Below are 26,851 nucleotides of genomic sequence, written 5' to 3'. Positions count from 1 at the left end.
CATGTCCAAATTCAGAAACATTGAAGTTACACCTTGCATCCTCTCAGAACACAAGGGAATAAAATTAGAACTCAACACCAAAAAAGTCTTCTAACACATGGAGGCTGGACGACACACTGTTTAATAACCAGGGGGTCATAGAAGAGATTAGAAAAGAAATTCAAATGTCCATGATATTCCACAAAAATGAACACACAAATTACCAGCTCCTTGGGGACACTGCAAAGGCAGGACTCAGTGGCAAGTTTATAGCTCTGAGTTCCTACACCAAGAAATTAGAGAGATCTGAAACCAACCACTTAATGAGACATCTGAACCACCTTGACAAAGAGCACCAAGATAAACCCCAATTCAATAGATGGAAAGAAATAATTAACATTAAATCCGAGTTAAACGAATAAGAAATAAAAAAAAAAAACAGAATGAATCAACAAAAAAAGAGTTGGTTCTTCGAAAAAATTAAAAAAATTGACAAACCCTTAGCAAATCTTATCATAAAAAGAAGGAACACACCCAAATAAATAAACTCAGATGTGAGAATGGAAACATCACCACAGAAACAACCAAGATTCTGAACATTATAAGGGAATATTTTCAAATCTTTATGCTAATAAGTTTGAAAACTTGGCAGAAATGGACCTTTTGCTAGCAATTATCAACATGAAAATACTAAACCAAGATGAGTTAAAGCATATTAAGGGGCCCACATCAAGCATTGAAATAGACACAGCAAAAAGAGACCTCCCATGTAAGAAAATCCCAGAATCTGATGGATTTACAGTGGAATTGTACAAGAGCTTCAAAATAGAGCTCACACCAATACTACTCCAACTCTTCAATGAAATTGAAAGAGAAAGTTCACTACCGAACACATTCTATGAAGCCATCATAACCATCATCCCGAAACCAGGCACGGACTCATCAAAGAAAGAGAAGTATAGACCCATTTCTTTGATGAACATTGATGCAAAACTTCTCAACAAAATTTTGGCCAATCGACTTCAACAATTCACCCAAAAAATCATACACCAATATACAGGATTTATTTCAGGGATGCAAACCTGTTTCAATATACACAAATCAATTAATATAATTTATCACATCAACAAGAGCAAGGATTAAAACCACATGGTTATCTCAACAGATGCAGAAAAAGCATTGGACCAGATCCAACACCCCTTTATGATGAAGGTTCTGGAAAAATTAGGAATCCATGGAACTTTCCTCAATACAATAAAAACTGTATATGGAAAACCTACAACCAGCATTATAATTAATGGTGTAAAACTAAAGCCATTTCCTCTTAACTCGGGAATGAGACAAGGATGTCCACTCTCTCAACTTCTCTTCAATATAGTATTAGAATGCCTAGCTACAGAAATAAGACAATATGCCAACATAAAAGGGATCCAAATAGAGAAAGAAGAAGTAAAATTCTCTCTCTTTGCAGATGACATGATCTTGTACTTAAAGAATCCCACGGACACTACTCCCAAATTACTCAAGCTGATTCAAACCTGGAAAAATAGCAGGGTATAAAATTAACCCTGAAAAATTAATGTCTTTTCTGTACGCCAACAATGAGAAAAGTGTGGCTCAAATCAGGAAAGCTTTTCCATTTGTAATAGCCCCACAAAAATTAAAATTCCTAAGATTTAACTTAACCAAAGAAGTGAAGGACTTATATGATGAAAACTTTAAAAATCTGATAAAGGAAATCAAAACAGAACTTAGAAAGTGGCAAAAACCTCCCATGTTCCTCGATAGGAAGGATGAACCTTGTGAAAATGGCAATATTTTCCAAGGCTATCTACAAGTTCAATGTCATACCTATCAATATTCCAACCGCATTCTTCAAGGAAATAGAAGAGGCAATCCAAAAATTCATATGGGACAACAAAAGACCCCCAATTGAAAAAAGCGATCCTTAACAGAAAGAACAGTGTTGGAGCAATATCAATAGCAAATTTCAAACTCTACTACAAAGCCATAGTAATTAAAACAGTTTTGTACTGGCACAAGAAAAGATCTCAGGAACAATGGAATAGAATTGAAAACCCAGAAATGAACCATAATCATCTAATATTCGATAAAGCATCTAAAAAGATAAAATCAAAGAAAGGCTGTTCAGTAAATGGTACTGGCAAAATTGGTTAATCACTTGTAGAAAATTAAGGCCAGATCCTTATATATCACCCTGTACCAGAATCAAGTCCAAATGGATCAAAGACCTCGGGGTCAAAGCAGATATTTTGAAAACATTACAGGATGGAATAGGAGAAACCCTAGGTCTCCTTGACAAAGGCTGAAATTTTCTGAAAAGAAATGCAAAAGCACAACAATTGAAAGAAAGGTTGGACGAATGGGATTGTATGTAATTGCAGAGCTTCTGCATGGCAAAGGACATAGCTAGCAGGATCAATAGAAAGCCCACGGAATCGGAGAGGATCTTCACTAGCCATACAACTGACAAGGGTTTCATATCTAAAACAGACCTGGAAATCAAAAAATTAAATCCCCCAACAACAAATACTCAAAGAAAATACTGCCCAATAAATAAGTGGGCTAAAGCCATAAATAGAAACTTCTCTGAAGAGGAAAGGAGGGTGACCAATAAAGATATGCAGAAATGCTCAACCTCCCTAGCCATAAAAGAAATGCAAATCAATCAACACTGAGATATCACATCACCCAAGTTACAATGGCTATAATCAAGAACTCTAATAACAACAGATGCTGGAGGGAATGTGGACAGAAGGGAACCTTACTTCATTGTTAGTGAGAGTGTAATCTTTTTCAACCACTTTGGAAAATAGTATATGTTCCTCCAAAGACTCCACATAGGGCTCCCCTATGACCCACCAATCCCACTTTTGGGCATTTACCCAAATGAACATAAACAAGACCATACTAAAGCTACCACACAGATATATTTATTGCAGCATTACCATAGCTAAGATATGGAACCAACGCAGATGTCCCTCAGTAGATGAATGGATCAAGAAAATGTTGTATATATACAAAATGGAATTCTATGTCTCTATCTGAAAGAATGATATTGCCCCATTTGTTAGGAAATGGAAAACTTGGAAAAAATTATATTAAGTGAAGTAAGCCAGGCCCAAAGAAACATAGGTCCCATGGTTTCCCTTATTAGCAATTACTAGTGTATGTCTGAGACATGCAGAAATTGTTAGATAAGTTGATGTTAGGTGAAGTGAACCCCAAGATAAGAATTCAAATTTTTTTCTTTGCTGTAATTATTTCTAACATATTTATAAGATGACTTCTTTGTTACTTTTTATGTTCCTCCCACATGGTATAACCCCTGTTTTCACTGTATTTGATGTTGGTATAATTTGTGGAGGGAAAGGGGAAATTTTTTTTAAATAGGGATACAGGTGGACCCATTGCAACAATGAGATATACAAGATATTATGTCGAAAAACAAATTTTACAACTTTGGTTGGGGGAAAGGGGAGGGGGAAATGGGTGAGATGGGAAGGGATAGTTAGTAGAAACAAAGGAGTATGCAACAATGCTTGATAAGAAATGTACTCATTACCTTGCCCATTTAATTGTAACCCCTCTGTCTGGTATTTTCACACTTAAAAAAACACAAAAAAACATAAAATATAAAGTGATTTTTATAAAAAATAAAAATGACTCAGAATAAATTATCAATGCAAAAACAATCTTTACAGAAGCAAACTCTCAGAGATATTACATGACTTTGAAAAGTATAAAGTGGCTGAATTTAATATAAATTTAGAAGTATGACCATACAAAAATATAAAAAGATATTCTTTATTTCATTATATAACACAAAACAGAAAGTAAATGTTGTCTCTCAGGTGCTGGGAAGGTGGTTCAGTGTACAGTGCTTGCCTTGCATGCATGAGGTCCTGGGTTTGATTCCTCAGCACCACATAAGCAGAAAAAGATGGAAGAGGTTCTGTGACTCGAGTAGTACCACTAGCCTTGAGCTGAAGAGCTGAGAGACAGCACCCAGGACCCAGAGTTCAAGCCCCAAAACCAACAAAAACAAAATAAAAACAAAACAAAACACAGTCTCTCACTTTTGTGTGCTTAACATTGTAACACTAGTGCTTCAGTCTAGGGCTAAGATTTTAGGTGTGGACATTTATCAACACTCCTGATTCAGATTCTAATTGATAAAATTTGTTCTTATTAATTTTGCTCTTTGTAAATTCACATATACCTATAAAAAGTGTGGCCATCCCAATAACATTCTCAAAGTACTTCCTAATGATGACTTACAAAAAGTTGTTTTATATTACAACAAGGAAAACAATGCTACAAATAAGGAAAACCAATACATAAATATTAATGATTAATAAAATAAAAAAAACAATTACCACTGTTTCCAGTATTTGTAATGTACTACATATTTGATTTATTATTTTCTCATAATTCTGTACATTTAAAACTGCCTAAGTCTATGATGTTCAACAAGAATTTTGTAGGCTATGAGTAGCCTTTAAATATTATTATTATTATTATTATTATTAAGATTATTATTTATGGTTCATCTCATCATTTGTATATGGTTTATACCATCATTTGTTCCTCACTAACATATAAAGTAAAGAAGCCTTTAAATTTTAACAGAAACTGTGCAGTTAATGTCTTAAATCTGCTTCTTTACACAAACACTTTGCAACTTCTCATTAGTAAAGCTTCTATAAACTCTGAAATGTACATATTTAGTAGTATGTACCATGAATATTAAATGCTTTATGAAAAAGTTTTACAACCTGCTAAATAGTCTTAATTTTTGTATATATGAGCAAATTCCCAAAATTAAACATATTTAAAACATTAAAACTTTTAACAAACCTTAACACTTTCTATAGTGTTCATTATGGCAGGTTCCTTGTACAGAATAATTGAATTCCTCCTCCTACACATCTGTTGAACAACAAATATTTGGTATTATTTTGTTTTTGACATGTCAAACTTGACTTTATTCTTAAATGTGTTCTTATGTAAGAAATACATGGTTCTAAAATTTCACAACAATTCTTTTGAATTTAATTTTTGTGGAATTGTCTAGGTTAAGAAAATCAATTACACTTTATGTATAAAAAATGTTCTGTGCTCAATTCAGTAGCACATACACTAACATTGGAGCAATAAAGAGAAGAATAGCCCCTGACTGAGGATGACACTCAATTTCGTGAAGCATTCTAGATTTTTAAAAGAACAGATGCTGGAGGGGATGTGGACACAAGGGAACCTTAATGCATTGTTATTGGGAGTTTAAACTTGTTCGAAGACTTTGGAAAGTAGTATGGCGGTTCCTCAAAAGACTACAATAGAGCGCCCCTAAGTCCCAGCAATCCCATTTTGGGCATTCACCCAAATGATCACAAACAAGACCATACTAAAACTACCAGCAAAACTATGTTCATTGCAGCATTATTTACCAAAGCTAAGATACAGAACCAAACCCAAGGCCCCACAGTAAACGAATGGATCAAGAAAATGTGTGTGTGTGTGTGTGTGTGTGTGTGTGTGTGTGTGTGTGTGTGTATGTGTGTACTGGAATTCTATGCCTCCATCAGAAAAAATGACATCACCCAGTTTGTTAGGAAATGGAAAGACATGGAAAAAATTTTATTAAGTGAATTAAGCCAGGCCCAAAGAAGTGAAGTAAGCCAGACCCAAACAAAGATAGGTCCCATGGTTGCCTTAATTGCAATAACTAGTATGTGTCTGCTACAAGCTGAAAACATCATATAAATTGATGTTAGGCAAAATGAACCCCAAGATAAGGATACAAATGGTTTTCATTTCTTGCAATTGTTTCTAAGATATTTATAAGATGAATTCTTTGTTGCTTTGTATGTTCCTCCTGCAAGCTAAAGCCCCTGTTTTCACTGTATTTGATGTTGGTATACTTTGTGCAGTGGAAGGGAAACACAAGTCGTTTAAAAAGGGATGCAGGTGGACCCATTGCAACAATGAGATGAACAAGTCGTTATTTCAAAAAATGATTTTGGCCGGGTGCTGAGGGATGTGGACAGTGGGGGGGGGGGGTTGGGATGGGGGAGGGGTTGCTGGGTGTGGGGGGTGGGAGATGGGCAGGGATGGGAAGAGGAAACAAAGGAGGAGCAAGTGGACCCATTGCAACAATGAGATGTACAAGTTATTATGTCAAAAAATGAACTTTACAACTTTGGGGGGAGGAGGACAGGGTGGGGAAAGTGGGGGAGTGTGGGAAGGGATGGGAAGGGGAAACAAAGGGGAGGCAACAATGCTTGATAAGACATGTACTCGTTATCTTGCCCATGTAATTGTAACTCCTCTGTCAGTATTCTCACAATAAAAAAAGTGTACTCAATAACTCACGCATGTAATTGTAACCCCTCTGTATGGCATTTTCACAATAAAAAAAAAAAGAAACATAGGTCCTGTGGTATCCCTTATTTGCAATAACTAATGCATATCTGGGATAAGCAAAGAAGGTATGGTAAGGTGAAAAAAAGGAGTAGGCAACAATGCTTGATAAGAAATGTACTCATTACATTTTCCATGTAATTGTAACTCCTCTGTATGGTATTTTTACAATTAAAAAAAAGGAAAAAGCATGTGCATATGACTAGATAAGATGATGTTAAGGTAAATGAACCCCATGATAAGGACACTAGTGGTTTTTTAATTCTTCCTGTGGTTTCTAATATATTTATAATGTACGATGTGATTTTTATATGTGCATCCCCCACAGTTAAACCCCTGTTTTCACTGTATCTGATGTTGGTGCACCTCCATCTTGTATATACACTTCTCTAATTTGGGGATGGAAAGGGAAAAAACAAAATGGTTAAATAAGGATACAGTATGACCCATTGCAATAATGTGACGCACAAGATAGTATGTTGAAAAACGAACTTTACAATTTAGGAGGGTGGGGGACGGGACTGTACTTGTGGAGGTGGGTGGGAAGGGATGGCGGGGGAAAACAAAGGAGGAGGTAACAATGCTTGATAGGAAATGAACTATTACTTTTTCATGTAACTGTAACCACTCTGTACAGTACTTTTACAATAAAAATATAAAAATGTTATGGGATGGAAGAGAATATTTCTCCTATTTTACCCATATAATATCGTTAACAAAGAAATTAATGAAAAGCACTGATATGCAGATATTTTGAATAAATGTGTTTGTGTATGTGTGTGTGCGTGCCTGCTCATTTTCGTTCTCAGAGTTCGAATTCAGTGCATCAAGGTCCCGCTAGGCCATTCCTCTCTAGATGGATGAGCTACTATATAAGCTACATCTCCATTCTTGGCTCTTTGCTAGTTCATTAATTTTTTTAATATTTTTATTATTTTTTTTATTGTGAACATACTGTACAGAGGGGTTACAATTACATGGGCAAGATAATGAGTACATTTCTTATCAAGCATTGTAGCCTCCTCCTTTGTTTACCCTTCACATTCCTTCCCAGGCTCCCCCCACACCCCCTACCCCAGCCTCCCCCCCACACCAAAGTTGTAAAGTTCGTTTTCGACATGACAACTTGTACTTCTCATTGTTGCAACGTGTCCACCTGTATCCTTAAACGACTTGTTGTTCCCCTTCTCCTCCACAAATTATACCGACATCAAATATAGTGAAAGCAGGGGTTATACTGTGGGGGAGGGATATACAAAGCAACAAAGAAATAATTTTATAAATGCGTTAGAAAAAATTTCATGAAAGAAAAAAACATTTAAATACATATGTAAGGGTTCATTTTCCTAACATCACATTATCTGACCTTTTCTGCTTGACTCATACATATACTAGATATTGCAAATAAGGGAAACCATGGGACCTATGTTTCTTTGGGCTTGGCTTACTTCACTTAATATAATTTTTTCCAAGCCTTTCCATTTCCTAACAAATGGGGCAATGTCATTCTTTCTGATGGAGGCATAGAATCCCATTGTAATTTTTTTTAAATAATCTCACGAATATTTTTTTGTCCTGATTGGCTTCCAACGGTTATCCACAGATCTCAGGTTCCTGAGCAGATACCCGAGTAGACAGGATTACAGGTGTGACCAACCAGCACAAGGTTTTCAGAATAATTTAAAAAGTAGACGAAAATTTACTTCATGGAGGCTTGTTTATCATCTCCCGCTTTTAAAGCATTTTGGAGTGATTATATGTGAATTTATTTCATTTTTGGATTCTTAAAAGACAGTAAGTGATGGTATTTAAACGTTTTAATCTTTTTTTTTAATTGGTCATTCGGCATGAACTCTGGGCTTGGGCGCTCTCCCTGCATCTTTCAGCTGAAGGTGAGTGCTCTACCCCTTGAGCAACAGTGCCACTTCTGTTTTCCTAGTAGTTTATTGGAGATAAGAGTCTCACAGTCTTTCCAGCCTGGGCTTGCTTTGAAGCGCATTCCTCAGATCTCAGCTTCCTCTGTAGCCAGGATTATAGGTGGGAGCCACCAGCTACCGGCTAGTTTTAGTACCTTTTTTTTTTTTATTTTTTGGGGGGGTCCAGTCGTGGGGCCTGAACTCTGGGCCTGGGCACTGTCCCTTAGCTCTTCAGCTCAACGCTAGTGCTCTACCACGTGAGTCACAGTGCCACTTCCGCCTTTTTATCTTTCTTGCTTATGTGGTGCTGAGGAATCGAACCCAGGGCCTCATACATGCAAGGCAAGCGCTCTACCACTGAGCCACCTTCCCAGCCCTTTAGTACTTTTTTAAAATATATACTGGAACTGTGGAACAGAAGAAATTTGTCTCTCTTTAGACCTCAATTTATGAGCTCAGCTCTGAGCATGAAAACCCAATATCACCAACACTGTGTTGAAGACAAAATGTGACAGAAAACAATTACCGTGGGCAATAATTGCTATGCTATTATTTCTTGGACAGCATGAATATTGAGTTGAGAGAGTAAGGGAATGTAGAGGATTTTATCTACTTTTTTATAGCTTACTTTTTGAAATTTTGAATCATTTCCTTCCCCACTGTGTGTCTTTGGGGCATGCATTTAGTGTCTTTAATTACAATATTTTCTAACACTAAAATGGTACTAATATTAGAATTATAGCAAATGCTTTCTTAAGAATTAAGAGAAAAAAACTTGTGAAATACTTAACATAAACTTCTAGGAATAACAATTACAACTACAGGGGCAAGATAATGAGTATATTTCTTATCAATCATTGTTGCCTCCTTCTTTGCTTCTTGTTCCCATCGCTTCCCATCTCCCCCCACACTCCCCATCCCACAATCTCTCCCCCCCACCAAAGATGTAAAGTTCATTTTTCGACGTAAGGACTTGTACATCTCATTATTACAATGAGTCCACCTGCATCCCTATTTAAATGATTTGTTTTTTCCCTTCCCCTCCACAAGTTATACCAACAACAAATACAGTGAAAGCATGGGTTATACCATGGGGGATGGACATACAAATCAACAAAGAAATCATCTTATAAATATTTGAAACAATTGCAATAAAGAAAAAAAAACAATTGAATCCTTATCTTGGGGTTCATTTCAGCTAACATCAACTTATCTGACATTTTCTGCTTGTCTCAGACATATACTAGTTTTTGCAAATAAGAGAACCATGGGACCTATTACCTATGTTTTTTTGGGCCTGACTTAATTCACTTATTATAATTTTTTCTAGGTCTTTCCATTTCCTAACAAATGGGGCAATGTCATTCTTTCTGATGGAGGCATAGAATTCCATTGTGTATATATATATATATATATATATATATATATATATATATATATATCATATATATATCATATATATCATACATATATATCATATATATATCATACATATATATCATATATATATCATACATATATATCATATATATCATATATATATCACATATATATATCATATATATCATATATATGTATATATATACATCACATTTTCTTAATCCTTTCATCTAGTGAGGGACATCTGGGTTTGTTTCATATTTTAGCCATGATAAATAATGCTTCAATAAACATAGTTGTCCAGGTAATGGACAAGGGTCTCATATCTAAAATATACCTGGAACCCAGAAAAATTAAATTCCCCAATGACAAATCCTCAAAGAAACAATGCCCAATAAATAAGTGAGCTAAAGACTTAAAGAGAAAATTTTCTGAAGAGGATAAAAGTATGGCCAATAGACACATGAAGAAATGCTCAACCTCTCTAGCCATAAAAGAAATGCAAATCAAAACAACATTGAGATACCATATCACCCAAGTTAGAATGGCTATAATCATGAACTCTAAAAACAACAGATGTTGGTGGGGATTTGGACAGAATGGAACCTTAATGCATTATTGTTGGGAGTGTAAACTTGTTCAACAGCTTTGGAAAGTAGTATGGAGTTTCCTCCAAAGACTCCACGTAGAGCTCCTCTATGATCCAACAATACCACTTTGGGGTATTTAAACAAATGGTCACAAACTAGCCAGCCGTTTTTTTTTAAATACTAAATAGTATGCAATCAGTATTACAAAAGCCATTACATGTAATGAGAAACCAGAAGGCATGTTCTCTATTGACCATGCTCTGCTTCAAAGTCAGCCAGGTGGATAACTTCTCATGCTGTAAATCAAACTGGTTTTATTATGTCTTGACAGTATAAAAACATCAGGGACAGAATAATGACGGAATGTTGTAGACTGAGGTGAAGTCCATATGAAAATGTGCAAAACTGATGAAAACGTAAAAGTCTCTGAGTAGTATATTGTGTTTTACATCATTTAAGTTAAATTGCAAAAATAGGGAAGACCGAGAGGAATGAATTCTCTATTTGATAGCCAATCAAAGGTCCTTAGAAGATTGAACTCTTTCCTCATTCTTGTAGAGGCATCATCAGATGAGAGGAACTCTATTGTTTTTGTGCTTCTTTCCATTTATACTTCAGTTTGAAATCTGAACTACATGAGACTGAAAGAAACCTAGAAAAATTAGACACGCAGGCATGGAAAGAGCCAGGAACGAAAAATAAATAAAATACATATAGCCTTGTAAAAGGTCTAACTAAATTTATTTATATAGTCTTAAGTGTAAACAAAAAATGATTTAAACAATATAATATTATTGAAAATTAAAAAATGTTAGGAGTTGCTTAATTTTTTTCTTTCTACTATATTGAATTAAGTATTGATTTTGTATAGAGAGATTAAAGATGAGATTAACAAGAAATGATTAAAAATGGACAAAAGTTCATAATAGACACATTTTCCAAAAAGTCCTGAAAAGCACCAGTTTGTTTACAAAGTTGTGTTTAATACCACTTCTATGCTAGGTTAATGCTTTGTGAACAGAAGTCATTATAGAAATGCAATTGAAAATTACTAGGATACTACTTCATAACTATAATAACTCTTATCAAAAAAATCAAAGGAACCAGGTATAGTGAAAAGGCTTGCAATTCCAAGCATTTAGCAGTTTGGAGTAAGAGGATTTGGGTCTAAGGCCAGTCTGGGGTTCTGCACATTGTAAAAACCTGCCCTTAAAAAACTCAAAATGTAATAATGTTGGTGAGAGTGTGAGAAAAGGAAATTTTCTACACTCTTGGTCAAAATACAGGTTAGTATTCTCATTTTAGAAAGTAATTTGCAGTTTTCTAAAGAAATGCAAAGTTGAAATACCATCTGACACAACAATCATTTGATTATTTCTCTCTGGGTAACTCGAAAATATATCTGTAGTTATTTGTTATTCACATTGTTCACAACAGCCACCCAGATATAAATAGAAGTTAAGTGTTCAACAACAGACTAATAAGGCAACTGTGGTGCATGCACAAATATATTTTTCTGTTTCATCTTTAAAATAGCAAGAGATTTCTCCAATTAGGCATAACTTACAATGACCTGAAAGATGTATTCTAAATGAAGAAAAATGTTGTCTTCTGATATTTATAAAACTACACACACACACACACACACACACCAACCTCAATAATTATGAGAGAAATTTTTATTTAAAGTAAAGCAAACTGGAATTGCTGGGGCATTTAGGTCACAATGTAGAAGATAGTAAATATACAGGATGACCAAGTATACAATTTTAATGTACAACATGAGGATACAGAGGACAACACTGGCCTAAGATAGGAATGAAGCTAAATGAGTAGTTGTTCTTCCTAGTAGGGGCTGCTCTTTTAGATGTTCTTCCTTCAGTAATGGATGACATGAACGTAATTCTTTAAATATACCTGCCTGTTTGCAGAAATAACAAACAAGGTAGCAATAATGTTGTATGCTCAACATAGAACAAAATGTCAAATTTAAATACATGAGATTATCCTAGATGTAAACTATTAATTCCAAATAAGGGAAACCATAGGACCTAGGTTTCTTTAAGTCTGGCTTACAGAACTTAATATGATTTTTTCCCAAGATCTTCCATATCACTACAAATGAGGTGGTATCATTCTTTCTGATGGAAGCATAGTATTCCATGTGTGTGTGTGTGTGTGTGTGTGTGTGTGTGTGTGTGTGTGTGTGTGTGTGTGTGTGTGTGTGTGTGTGTGTGACATTCTCTTGATCCATTGATCTACTGAGGAGCATCTGGGTTGATTCCTTATCCTAGCTATGATAAATAATACTGTGATAAACATAATTGTTCTGGTAGCTTTAGTGTGATCTGGTTTGTGATCACTTGGGTAAATGCCAAGAAGCGGAATTACTGTGTAATAGGGGAGCATTATTGTGTACATCAAGGATAATCGTAGTAGATGAGAAGAATAGCTCAATAGCTATGTACATATGAGGGTGTATTGTGATTCCAAGGGAAATGATCTCCAAGATATTTTATTTCTTGTTGTTCTAAATGTAATATGTGATTTCTTTTTATCCTTTTGTGTTTTCCACACCTATCGTTTATCATCTGGAGTAACTGTATTTGATTTTGATACCCTGGATATTGTAACTATGTTGATCCGAACTAGTTAAGGGAAAGGGAAAAAGCAAAATGGTGAGACAAATGACAAAAGGGGGAACTTATGCAACAGTGATACTCACAAGACAATACGGTGGAAATAATCTTGGGGGGGGGCATTGGGATGGAAGAGGGAGAAAAATGGGGGAACGGATAACAAGTTATAAAAGAAATGAATTCATTAACTTACTTATGTAACTATAACCCCTCTGTACATTAACTTGACAATAAAATTTAAATATAAAACATAAAATACATGATAGCAAGCAGCAATACAGGAGATGTGAGTGGGGAAATACTGTACTATACAAAGAAGAGTAAAACAGCTATGGACAGCAGTAATTTGACTTTAACTTAGGAAGTAATAAACTAGCATGCAGATTTTCAGCCTCATGTCAGTTACTAAAAAGGGAAAACAAAATGTACAATCAGTAAACCAATAGAGATAAAATAGAAAACTAAACAATTAAGGTGAAGAAATGACTTGGACCAAGAATAAAAAATGACACAATTAGTAAACAAATAACAAGCTGGTAAGTTATAAAATATTACTAATAATTCTAGTAATGTTTTCTTAACCTCATAACTTGTTGGAACTATACTTCAAATCACAGTTTAATAGTATATCATTTTAAAATTAGGTTACTTCTAATTGATTTCTTAATATTGAATGTTTAATATATAATTTTAATTTCAGTAGCTATAGAAAAGAAAGTGAAACTATGTTTAATAATATATAGCATGAATTGTAAAATTGAGAAGCATTAGAATTTAAATGAATAACATCATTATTGTTTCATTTCTGTGAATTAATGTAATAATTCAAAGTGTTTTCTACACTTCGCTCTCATCTTAACATGAAATAATAAATTATTGCACATGACATCGTATTAGGTGGAAGGGTTCAGCACTGTGTTAATATTCACACCACACAGTACATCAGAGTTTGGCTCCTCTCATCTAGCTTAAATTGTGGAAATTTGATTTCTACATGCATGTTAAATTCTTGCCAAGGTGACATCTATAAAATTATAAACAATTATGTATATGAGGAGTGTTTCTGATGATAGTTAAAAGTCACATTCATTAATTAAATTTTATTGTTTTCTACCAAATAAATATTTATAGAGAGACTGAATTTCTGAGTTGAGGATTATTTTATATCCCTGCCATTGTTTCTATAGTTGGATTTAATTTTCCATAAAGGGTTAAGTGTATTATATTGGATATATGAAGGTAAACTGAATGTTTATTCTATCAATATTTTGCCACTTGTTTAATCCCAAGTTTAAATTATCCATATGTTTGAAGTAATGAAAATAACAACAGATATAAAAAAGATAAATCAGTGTGTAGTAGATAAGTATTTTCACCTTTATTTTGATAGTTGGTCCTCTTTTACCCTACAGAATATTATAAGGAAAATGTGCTCAAGGCTGACCACAACTGTAGAATATTATGGTTTGGTCTATCATAAGAGAAGGAAGGATGGGGTACCTTCCTTCCAAAAGTCTGCTCCAAGGAATGTGATCTGTTTTATGTTGGTGACTTGAAAATGAACATTTTTCACAGTCAACCTTGAAAAGCCATCTTGATAGACCATTTTTTAAGTGGTTACATTGGATTATCCATGGCTTTGCAAGGATGCCGGATTGCCTCATTTTGAGACAATTAAAATAGGAATTTATTCAGCTATTCTTTGTATCTTTAGGAAAAAATCCCATTGACTCTAGGTCTGGGGATCAAAGGGGTCCAGAGAAGCTACTACCATGAATAGTAATCCTAGGCCTCTAAAAACAAAACAAAACAAAACTCCAGTAGGAACAGCAACTCAGGGCAACTATCACAGCCTACATGAAGTCAGACAAAATACGGAAGCTGAGAGTCATTTATCTGATAACTAATATATTTTAATGAGGCAGACTGAAATAAGACTTCAGAGAGAGGGTCAAAAGACTGATCAGAGAGACTAATATTGGTCACATGAAGATTGGAAAATACAATTCCTTGTACAGTAAATAAATCTTAGAAAGCCTGTGCATATAAGAACAAGACAGCAGACCAAATTCCAGATATGTGCATTCTCTTAGAGGTCAGCTTAATGAATTATCAATGGAAATCTTTGTATTCTTAAACATTTGACCACATGTAGGAGAAGGCCAATTGCTGAAGAGAAAGAAAACATCATCACTCAATTACGAGGTCCAATATCACATTAGGAAGGAATCAAGCACAGATTTGTAATAAAAAGAGAAAAAATATTCCAAATGAGGGTTTCATTTGTTTTGATGTAACAGTTTCTGATTTATGTGCTAGCAAATACCATACAATTGATCCATTCCCACAGCTGAGTTGATATTTACTGCAGTATTCCCACATGAAGGAAAAGAGAAAATTTAAAAATGTCTGATGAAATGAGTTGAGGGTGAAGTGTTCTAATAGTGATATCTGAGCTTTAGACATAGATGAAGAGGGGGATTTTCTTTTTTAAAAATCCCCCATTTTTAGCCTGGTGCCAGAGGCTCACAGCTGTAATCCTAGCTACTTAGGAAGCTGAGAACTGAGGACTGCTTTTCAAAGCCAGCCTGGCAGGAAAATCCCTGAGACTCTTATGTCCAATTGAGTTGAAGAGCTCAGAGACAGTACACAAGCCCAGACTTAAAGCCCCTCGACCAAGACCAAAAAAAAATCTCCCTTTTGTTGGACTGCCTACATCTTTTCCTAACATTCAACAAAGAAGCCATTTTATCACCCACAACATTTAAATCCTGTCCTAGCTACTGCAAATAGAATGGTTTGTTATCTTATGTCAAAAAGTTCATATTTTCGGGATCAAATACCAGCAATGGTAACATTTTTTCCAGTCCTTGAACTCTGGGCCCGGGCCCTGAACATGGTTATGCTTGTAGCGTTAATGTGAGCTTGTTTATTTATTGGATTACTGCCCATGAGGGGAATTACGGAGTCATAAGAGAGAACTATGTTTAGTCTTTTGAGGAAACTCCATACTGTATTCCAGAGGAGTGGAAGAAGTTTAACTTCCCACCAACAGTGTAATAGAATTCCCAATTGGAGACGGGTGCTGGTGGCTCACGCTTGTAATCCTTACTACTCAGGAGGTTGAGATCTGAGGATCATGGTTCAAAGCCAGCCCAGGGAGGTTCCCAATTGGTTACACCCACGACAGCATTTGCTATTATTAGTTTTCTTGATAATGGCCATTCTAACTGGGAAGGGGTAGAATCTGTCTTGTTTACTTGTAGATTTGTAGGCACCTTCTAGCTACTATAAATGAATGAATCAATGAAACCTCTATTTTTCTGCATCTGCATTCCTTTCTCTTACCATAATTTTCCCAAGCCTTTCATTTTCCTTAAAACTGGTGAAAAGTCATCCTTTCTAATGGGTGAATAGAATTCCATTGTGTGTGTGTGTGTGTGTGTGTGTGTGTGTGTGTGTGTGTGTGTGTGTGTGTGTGTAAGATGACTGTAGGCCCATGAGTTCATTTTTAAGCCTAATTTTTCATCTGTAATTCTCTAATTTCATATTAAATTTGGATTGCTTTCTCTACTGCATTGAAGAATATTGTTGGGATTTTGATGGGTAGTGCATTGTCAATTGTTTGGGGGCAGTAGTGCAGTTTTCACAATGTTATTTGTGAAAGCATTGAAAGATTTTTCATTTCCTTGAATGTCCTTCAATTTCCCTTTTTAAGTTTTTAAATTTTCACAGTAGAGGTCCTTCACATTTTTGGTTAAATTAATTCCTAGTTTTGTTGTTGTTGTTGTTTTGTTTTGTTTAGATTTGAGTTGATTTTGAGGCTAATACATATGAGATTGTTTTTTGGATTTCAACCTGGATGTTCCCATTGTTGGTAACAAAGAAAGACTACTGATTCTTGTGGGTTTTATACCCTTGCTACATTGCTAAAGGTTAGCAACACCTTTACTAACTTGAGGAAGGTAGGTATATGGTCTCTAAATACAGGATCATTTCATCTGTACAAAGGGATCATTTTACTTCTTCCTTATTTGGATCCCCGTTATGTTTTTCTCTTGCCTATAGCTCTTGCTAGAATGTCCACTACTATATGGAAGAGTAGTAGAGAGAGTGGACATCCTTGTTTCATTCCAGATTTTATTTTATTATTTTTTGAGTTTGCAAAATCTGGTTTAAATCAAACTGAGGAGCACATTGTGAAAATACATATACATAAAAATCTAATAAATGATAGATAAACAACATATTACTTTACAATAGAATAACCACAAATTTGAAGGCTCAAATTGAGTCTGTCAGTTGTAAATACAATTTTATATTTGGCTCAAATGGCTACTGAATTTCAAATGGTGCCAAGTCCTTCCAAAGCACTTCTTGACCCCCTCAGCCTTGGGCGGAGTTTCACCACAGTCTCAGTCGAAATCCCAGTCATCCCTTCAACTCTTGGGGCCAATGGAATCATTGGTATCCAAACACAACTGGAGGCCAGGGATTTCCAGTGGCCAAAAGTTATTGCACAGAGAACTCCATTGTAAGCCAGACTCATGGCTAAGAAGGTGTGAGATTAGCCCTTTAAACAGTGGTGTAGCATTAACCTGGTCTATGTTAAGAAATAGCTCCTTAGTGAGAATGTACTAATTACTAGTTGTCACACCAACAGAAAAAGGCAACATGGGAGCTTCACATTTCACATGAAAGATGAGCATTAACTGGGTCTGGCTTCACTCACGTAGAGTGATTCTTTTATTTTAGACCTAAGAGAAAATGAGTTCATAGCAGTCATTTCTTCACATAAGATTTGTGTAGCATTAAAATTGTTTAACGCTAATGATGAGGCCATGCAGGTAAAAAAATGTGTGATTCTCCACTGCCAAAACAGAAACACCCCATTTCGACTCCTGTCTAGTTTCCAAATTATATATATATATATATATATATATATATATATATATATATATATATATATATATATATATATATATACATACATACACCTTTGTTATTGCACATCTTTCACACAAATCTGTGCATGTATTTTATATAATATATATTTAAATACACTACACATAAAAAGACTATGGCACTTTACAGAATACATGTTTAACAAAGATCATTCATTACACCACAAATGTTTGAAATGATACAAAACCCTTAAATTATTTAATGTAACATTGTGAATTAAAACACAGGTTTAAAGCATCCACAGACTCCAAGACAAACATTTCTGCTTTAGAATTTATTGAGAAGCCCAGCTTATCACAAATCTTCAAGAAACAGATGCTAGAAAAATTAATAAGACTTTTCTGGTATTAGCAATTGTGTTATTAGAAAAATAGTTGTGGGTCAAGTGGTTTTTAAAGAGCTGTGTAGAAGAGTTTTAGTCTAGAATTCATTCCAGATTTTAATGTCTTCATGTGTCCACTGTTAGGTACATTCTTTGTCATATGCATAATCTGTATAATATTGAGGAAAGTTGCATGCATTCCTAGCTTCTCAGACCTTTTAATCATAAAGGAGTATTGGAGCTTATTAAAAGATTTCAAAATCCATATAAAGATCATGTGGTTCTTGTCCCTGCTTCTGCTGATGTTGTGTGTTACATTTATTGACAAGTATGTTGAATCCAATTGTACCCTAGGATGAATCCTGTTCATTATACCTCAAGCAGCACCATTGGTTGTTACTGGAAGTAACGGTTACTGGATGTGGAAACTGATCCCAGGAGAGGAATGGAACATACAGGAATGACAAAGTTCAAGTTAATATGTGCTTTCCTTTTTACTGTACAAGAAAACTATCCCAAGGCTTGAAGGAAACTCTGTCCCTGACTTTTTCGAGTGTGTTATTTACTCATATTAAACTTTTCTGTAAACTTTTAGTTGAATATTACAAAAAGAAATAATGTGTTATTTGAAGGCCAGCATAGAACAAAAAGAAATAACATTGTTTTAAAAGTGTTCTCCTGCAAAGAAACAAAGACATGAAAATTTTAAAATGCCTTATGCGTGGATATTTCGTTCCTGTGATGATCCTTTTGTTGCAGGAGTCAGTTATCAATTACTTAGTATGGTCCTGAGTTCTCCTTAGCAATAAGGATTCCAAAACGCAGAATCCAGTGAGAATGATCAACAAAAGGAGCCCCTTCTCTTAAAAGAGTATTCTTTTAAGGAGGGTCCCAAAGAAATATCTCTGTTGCTATTGTTTGCTTGTTTGTTTAGTTTGTGCTGGTTGTGGGGCTTGAACCCAGAGGCTGGACCCTGTTCTTGAACAGTTGCCTTTCCTGCCCACCTGCCCCCAAAGCCAATACTCTACTGTTGAGCCAAAACTCCACTTCTGGATTTCGGGTGTTTAATTAGAGATAAGAGTTTGACAGACTCTCCTGCCTGGGTTGACTTTAAACTAAGCTAGTAAGAAAGCTATGTGATATCAACTGTATAGACTTCTCTTTTGAAATAAGAAATATTAGATGAAGTTTATTGTAAAGCTAATATTTGACAATTTTTAAAAGAAGAGATTATGTCCAGCAAAAAAGCCATAACTTAAATAATTCAGCAAAAATAGGTACACTGAATCATTTTGGAATTATTTTTTCTGCTTGGAAAGATTATTGAACTTGTCGTTCCTTTTGTGGAAACTTAAAGTCACATTTCACTTTTTTTGTTGGTCGTGGGGATTGAACTCTGATCCTGGGCATTATTCCTCAGCTCTTCAACTCAAGTTGAGCACTCTACCACTTTAGCTCCAGCACCACTTCTGGGATTCTGGTGGTTAATTGAAGAAAAAGGTCTCATTGACTTTCCTGACCAGGCTGGTTTTCAACCACAATCCTCTAGTCTCAATCTCCTGAGTAGCTAGCATTACAGGCGTGAACCATCAGCACCTGGCTCATATTTGCATTTATGTGCACTTAATGACACTATGTAGACAAAGTATGGAAATTTGAACCAAATGATGACATTGCAGCTTTTCAGAAAAATTGAGATAGCAATAAATATGTCCTCCTTTTCCATGTTGTTACATTAATGACTCATGAGACCCTTACATTAACATCCTCTGCCATCTGTATAGGTGTATTTAGTATCAGGAAATGTTCATAGAGAAAAATAGAAAGACTGAGATTTTTAGAAAGCAAAGGAGATTGAGTAGGAAAGGACAGCACAGAAGGAGATACATTTATCACACAGATATTAAGAACTAGCCTAAGTCATTTAGACTGCTAAATGCAATGAGGAATAAGCTTAGTTGATAACTAGTTCTTCAATAACCAAAAATGGTTCTCAAGAACAGTTTCTGGTACACCTTAATTACTATCATTTATTCCTTCCATCGAGTTATTCCTTCTATTCTGTCACAACTGTTAATTAGCCTCTGCGTTTTTGGTACCATGATTGACCAAAAAGATTTCCAAATGTCACTTAGACTACCCTTCTCTCTGTGATTAGCAGTGACCACACAAAATCCTGGCATCAGTTGCTTTGACCTAATGATCAAAACTTTTTTATCAACAGAGTATGCTATTATAAGTAAAGTACATGAATAAGGGACTATTGTCAGGTGTCAGTATGGAAGGAGCAATTATATGTTCAAAGTATGGTTTCTTTATTTTGCATTTGCTAACTAAATGGTTTTTTTTAATTGTGAAAATACTGTACAGAGGAGTTACAATTACATGTGTGCAAGATAATGAGTACATTTCTTATCAAGTATTGTTGGCTCCTCCTTTGTTTCCCCTTCCTATCCCTTACCATCCCTCCCATCTCTACTGCACCCCCCTCCAAAATTGTAAAGTTCGTTTTTCCACATAACGACTTGTACTTCTCATTATTACAATGGGTCCACCTGTATCCCTATTTAAACGATTTGTGTTTTTTTTCCATTCCCCTCCACAAATTATACCAACATTAAATACAGTGAAAGCAGGGGTTATAACGTGTGTGTGGGGGACATACAAAGCAACAAAGAAATCATCTTATAAATATATTAGAAACAGTCACATGAATGAAAAAATATTTGAATACTTTTTTTTATTGCCAGTCCAGGGGCTTAAACTCAGGGCTAGGGAATTATTGCTGAGCTTGTTTTTTTTTCTCAAGGCTAGCACTCTACCACTTCAGGCACAGCACCAATTCCAGTGTTTTTCTGTTTATGTGGTACTAGGGAATTGAACACAGGGTTTCATGCATGCTAGGCAATCACCGTACCATGAAACCACATTCCCAGAATCTTAAATGAATTTCTTAAGAAAGCATGACATTTTGATTCTGTAACTATGTATCATAATTTTGGCCAGGTGCTAGAAAATGATGTAGAAAACAATTCAATATGAGAAGTCCAGTAAAGCTGGATGGAAATGAATAACCGTCATGGTCTAGCCAGGGTACAGAGGAGCTTATTTCATGGAGCTGTTTCAACAGGCTGAGTGAGACAGCTCCTGACCCACAGCCCATCTCCAGAATGAGAGGGCCACCATGGGGTCTAGCCACATGGAGACAATGGGCCACCTCCTCCAGCATACATTCAACCAGTTCATGTGAGAGAGAGGGAGAAAGAAAGTGAGAAGTACACTTAAGCCCTGTGCCGGTGGCTCAGAACTCTAATCCCAACTACACAGGAGTCTGAGAAATGAGGATCATGGTTCATAGACAGCCAAGGAAGGAAAGTCTGTGAGACTCTAATCTCCAAAGATCCACCAGAAATCTGAAAGTGGTGCTGTGGGCTTAAGTGGTAGAGTGATAGTCTTGAGCTGAGGAGCTCCTGAACAGCACCCAGACCTAGAGTTCAAGCCCCATGACTGGCAAGAAGTGGACTTCCCACTACAAAAAGTGGACTGAACAGCACCCATTTAACTAGGGAGCGTGGTAGAGAAGTCAGGCCTAGCTTCCTGTGAACTTGAGGTCATAAGTAGGTCACCCAGCTTCTCCATGCTTTGTTTTCCCCAGTTGCAAAACTCAACACAGTGAAGGATACCCTTCCTCATGGGGATAGGGTAATGATGAAAGAGAGCCATGTTTTGTTTCATAATCCCACACCGGTTGCCCCATTCATAACAGGGGCCACCTGAACCCTTTCCAGGTATCTTCCTGTCATATGCTCACAGAATTGGCGAGAACATTACCTGAAGGCCACTCCCTCTGTGCCTAGCCATGTTTCAGAGATCTCTATATATAAATCCCTTGTTTCCTCACAACTGTCCTGTGAAGAGACTGAGTTCCAATGGTTGTGGCCTACCCAGAGCTTTATCTGTGGTCAAGAATCGGCTGCCATGGCCTAAGATTTTGTGATATCCATCCAAACTGATGACTAAGCATGGCTCTACATGTCTACCATCCCAACTACAGAGGACCAGGACTGGTGGAGCATACATGTCACAGATAGGAGGACCGCCTGAGCTCAGCCCAGCCTAAGTATATATTGTTTGTTTCTCAGAAATGCACAAGACAGAAAGGTGGCTCCTCAGAGCCAGGGAGAGGAAACAAGCAGGGGGTCATTGTGCTCTCAGAGGGGTTTCTGACCCGAGTTGGGAATGGTGTTGGGGCGGCCACTCACCTGTGCTGCTGGGAGACGCTTTTGGCAGCTGATCCAGGTAGAGCAAGCAGGGATGGCTGTGGCATGGCAGACACATGGACCCAGAGCAGAGGACCAGGGGCAGGGACCAGGTCAGGGCCTTAGGCCCGCTGAGATTTGAAATCCAGTACCACAGGAAGTGGGGGAGGAGGGTGGGACATGTCAATTTCCTACTATTCTCTAAAGTTACCTTGAGTATCTTGCTCACCACTCAGCCACCTCTACCTTCCTTAACTGCTGGTAGTGGTGTACTAAAAGAGGGAATCTAGGTGCTACCAGGCATCATGGAATGTGGGCGTTGACACCATTCTTGTATCCCATTGGTCACAAAGAAACATGAAATAATGGGGGTGTGGCTAGAATCCTGTGATGCAATCAGCATGGGCAGAGTCAAGTTGACAGGGGCTCTCCCAGCCCTTTTCCCAGGGAACTCTGTCCCATTCAGTTGGGGACAAGAGGGAGACCACTTTAGCTGGATGGCTACACAGATTGTTATTTATGTCTGTTTGTTGCCAGTCCCGAACCTTGAACTCAGGATCTGGGCACAGTCTCTGAGCTGCTTTTGCTCAAGGCTGGCCCTCTACCACTGGAGGTACAGGGCTTCTGGCTTTGTTGGCACTGAAATTGGACAGGGTCTCAAGGACTTTCCTCCTCAGGGTGATCTTGACCATGATCCTCCCATCACAGCCTTGTAAACGTCAAGGAGGAATGTTGATAGCCACTGGTGCCTGCCTAATCATTGGTCTTGCTGATGTTCTTGGACAGAACAGTGAGTTCCCTGTTCTCGGGTTTAAGCGGGGGGAGCTAGAACCCAAAGTTCGAATCCTGGGGCTGCCACCTCCAAATGGCAGGAGATCCTAAGACACTCATTCATATCCATATGAATACAAATGGGATGGGATGTATGTCATGATTGAATGGGCAGTTCTTGAATGATTCTAGGATAAAATTATACATAATTATAGGACACTAATCGATTTTATTTAATACTTTATTAAGCATTTAAACAATCACATTCATAAAATGGAGGAATAATGAAATACCTAAGAATTGGGCCTCACATACTATAAAGGTGCCATTTTTCTGCCAGGACTGGGATTTGAATTCATGGTCTGGTTAACACTGTTGTACTGTGTAGGAAGGGGAATCTGGCCTCCTTGAAGTCAAGAAATTCAAGTCTGTTCCTTAGGCCTGAAATCGATCCCCACTATTCATGTACAATTTAAATATTTGATTTATATTTATATACATACGTTGACTCCATATTGCATTCAGTGTAGTTATTGTATTTTTTTGTTTTATTTATGTATTGACCATTTATTTTACTGATTATTATGACACATAGAACATTGGTTACACATTGGGCCTCACATACTATAAAGGTGCCATTTTTCTGCCAGGACTGGGATTTGAACTCGTGGTCTGGGTAACACTGTTGTACTGTGTAGGAAGGGGAATCTGGCCTCCTTGAAGTCAAGAAATTCAAGTCTGTTCCTTAGGCCTGAAATCGATTCCCACCTATTCATGTACAATTTAAATATATGACTTATATTTATATTTATATACATATGTTGACTCCATATTGCATTCAGTGTAGTTATTGTATTTTTTTGTTTTATTTATGTATTGACCATTTATTTTACTGATTATTATGACACATAGAACATTGGTTACATTGATTACATAGGATATAGGCCTGCATATGTATTCCACTTCATATCTGACACCAGGACATTCACAGAAAAGGAAAACGTGTCAGCATCAGCTTCTTACTCAACGATTCATTGGGAGTGCTGGTATCTGAACTCATGGCCTACAGGGCCAAATTCATGAATGGTTGAGTGTGAACATGCCTTCCTGGGGCAAACTGAGCTGACAGGCTGTTCCCAGGACCTGAGATCGAGCCCAGGAGTTAACAAAATATGAACAGATTGAGATGCAGATGAGAGTATACTAATAAATATATATCTTTATAGAGTGCCAGAGATGTCTATATGTTATTGTTATAAGACTACATTCCTACCAATTCTTGGGTATGTATTATGTGTCCATGTAATTAATGTTATTGTTTTCATCGTTACACTATTAATTAAATCAATCAGTGTCCTGAAATTATTGTGTTCCTGTAAATAATAACATTCTTTTAATGCTTCATAAATATTAAATAAAATCAATCAGACTCCTGAAAACACTCTTTAATTTTATAGGAGCATCATGATTAACTCTTTCAACTGTGAAATTGACAAAATTCCATTGTTATTCCTATGGATGGGAACCAGTTTCTGCCATTGGTTGGTCAGGTCCTATGTTGCCACGTGGGCCTATGGCTTCCCTAATAGTCCGCCAACCTTCAGCAATGCAAGGTGAAGTACCCTTTGCAACAGTGTCATTCAGACCTAGGAGGGTTACCGTGCAAAGGAAGAAAACGTAAAAAGGCCACATTTTTTCTGTGCATTGTTTTCCCTGAAAGGCCTGATCCCATTAGCAGCTGTGGGTCCAGTGGCTACATCCCAGCCTAGAGTGATCAAAGCTGAGGTAGAATTGCCACTACCTGAGTTCAAGCCCTGTGCTTGACAAAATAAATAAAACCATACAAACATGCATACATGCATACATATATACATACATACTTACATACATACATACATACATACATTAAAAATATTTAAAATATTATGAGGATCCGTGGCTTGTAATTCTTGCCATTTTTTTCTGCCAGGCCTGGGATTGGAACTCAGGGTCGAGGGAAATCTGGAGCACACTGGGGGATGGGAAGATCACCATCCTGGAAGACAATAAAGGCCTGTTCCTAGGGCCTGAATTCAAAAATAATATTTGTATACATTTTAAAAACATGATTTATATTTACATGCAAATGTTTACTGTATGTTGTGATTAGTGTATGCTTTATGTTTTATTTATTTCTTATGCATTTGAGTAAGTATGATTACACATATAACATTTTTTGCATCCTATTACATAAGACATAGATTTGCTTATGTATTCTACATCATTCCTGAGGCCTAGGATTTTCATCGATAAGGAAAACAGTGGGACAATTGGGTTTTCCCACAAGATTAAGTTTTTGCCAGTTCTGTGCCTTGAACTCAGGGTCTGACAGGCCCACTTCATGAAAGGGTAAATGTTAGCACACCAGTCTGATGCAAGTGAAGTTGGTGGGCCCATTTGAGGACCTGAGATCAAGACAAGGAATGGCCAATATATAAACAGATAGATGTTTAGATTGCAGTGTGTGTGTGTGTGTGTGTGTGTGTGTGTGTTTGTGTGTGTGTGAGTGTGCATGTGTGTGTGTGTACTAACATATGTATATGCATCTACAAAGGTATACAGAGAGAGACAGACATTTATGTAGATTCTACTGTATAACCCTATATAAAGAGTGATGTCTATATCTTATTTTCACATATTCTATTACTACCAATTATTTGGTCTAAAATTATGCCTCCATTAATTAATCATGGTAGGATACTTAATAAAGAATTAATTAATGATCTATATTTATTGCATACAATCTTATACTGGAATGACTATCTAATTATTAATTCAGTTAGCACATTTCAAACATTTTATTAGTGTTCCTATAGATAGGAACAAGTTTCCTAAGATCTTCAGCCATGTGTAGGTGGCAGGCCGAGGATTGATCTCAGGGCCTAGGTATCTGGGTTGGACTGATGCTTCACTGACAGCCCCCCAGCCTTCATCCATGCAAGGTCACATACAATTTTCAAGCCAAGTCATTGAGCCCCAGGAGTGTCACAGTGCTAAGTAAACAAAAGCAAACCTGTTGTGTAAAATTACCTGGTTTTTCATCATCAATTTTCGTTGGTTTGCTGTATTTTTGCCAGTGCTGGGAATTGAACTCGGGTCCTAGTATCCCTGGGTGGGTGTAAAAGCTGCATCCCAACCTAGGGTAATCATGGTTTAAGACACAATAAAATGCTTCCTTGAGCAAAAGGAGATCAGGGAAAATGTCTAGACTCACAGTTCCAGCCTCAGGTCCTGCCACAAAAAAGAGCCAGTAACTCCATGTGTCTGTGTATATATGCATGTATTTGAATTGGTGAAGATCCAGAGTTGCTATGAAGAATGGCACCTAGCTAGGAAATTTGCTTTGAATAGAATGATTACTTAGCACAGAGTGTGCATTCAAGACAGTGCATGTTCTGGGGCTCCCCACACTGTTCCCAGTTAACCTGAGGGGGTCTCCATACCCCAGGCTGCTGGAGGAAATCTGCCTCATTGTTGGAACAGGCAGACAATAAGCCTCACTCCTGTGCATCTGGGTAACAAACAATTCATCCAAGCCAATTAGTGA

At 36.6% G+C, this 26,851-nt stretch overlaps 1 long non-coding RNA gene and 1 other non-coding gene across 2 annotated transcripts in view; one reads left to right on the top strand and one right to left on the bottom strand.

Moving 5' to 3' along the window:
- LOC138821737 (uncharacterized) overlaps positions 1 to 22,779 on the bottom strand; it is a 40,803-nt gene extending 18,024 nt beyond the window's left edge. The window contains exon 1 of the long non-coding RNA XR_011370206.1: positions 22,498 to 22,779. This is a non-coding gene — a long non-coding RNA (uncharacterized lncRNA). The remainder of the gene's footprint in view (positions 1 to 22,497) is intronic.
- On the top strand, positions 5,119 to 5,220 carry LOC138821739 (U6 spliceosomal RNA). Its single transcript, XR_011370207.1, has one exon. It is a non-coding gene; the product is annotated as a U6 spliceosomal RNA (small nuclear RNA).
- Positions 22,780 to 26,851: the final 4,072 nt, after the last annotated feature.

Source organism: Dipodomys merriami, unplaced genomic scaffold, assembly GCF_024711535.1.
Source record: "Dipodomys merriami isolate MVZ:Mamm:240054 unplaced genomic scaffold, mDipMer1.0.p SCAF_934, whole genome shotgun sequence".
In the NCBI taxonomy this organism is placed as follows: Eukaryota; Metazoa; Chordata; class Mammalia; order Rodentia; family Heteromyidae; genus Dipodomys; species Dipodomys merriami.
Note: the sequence above shows the minus strand (reverse complement) of the source record. Positions and strands in the feature narration are given on the sequence as shown.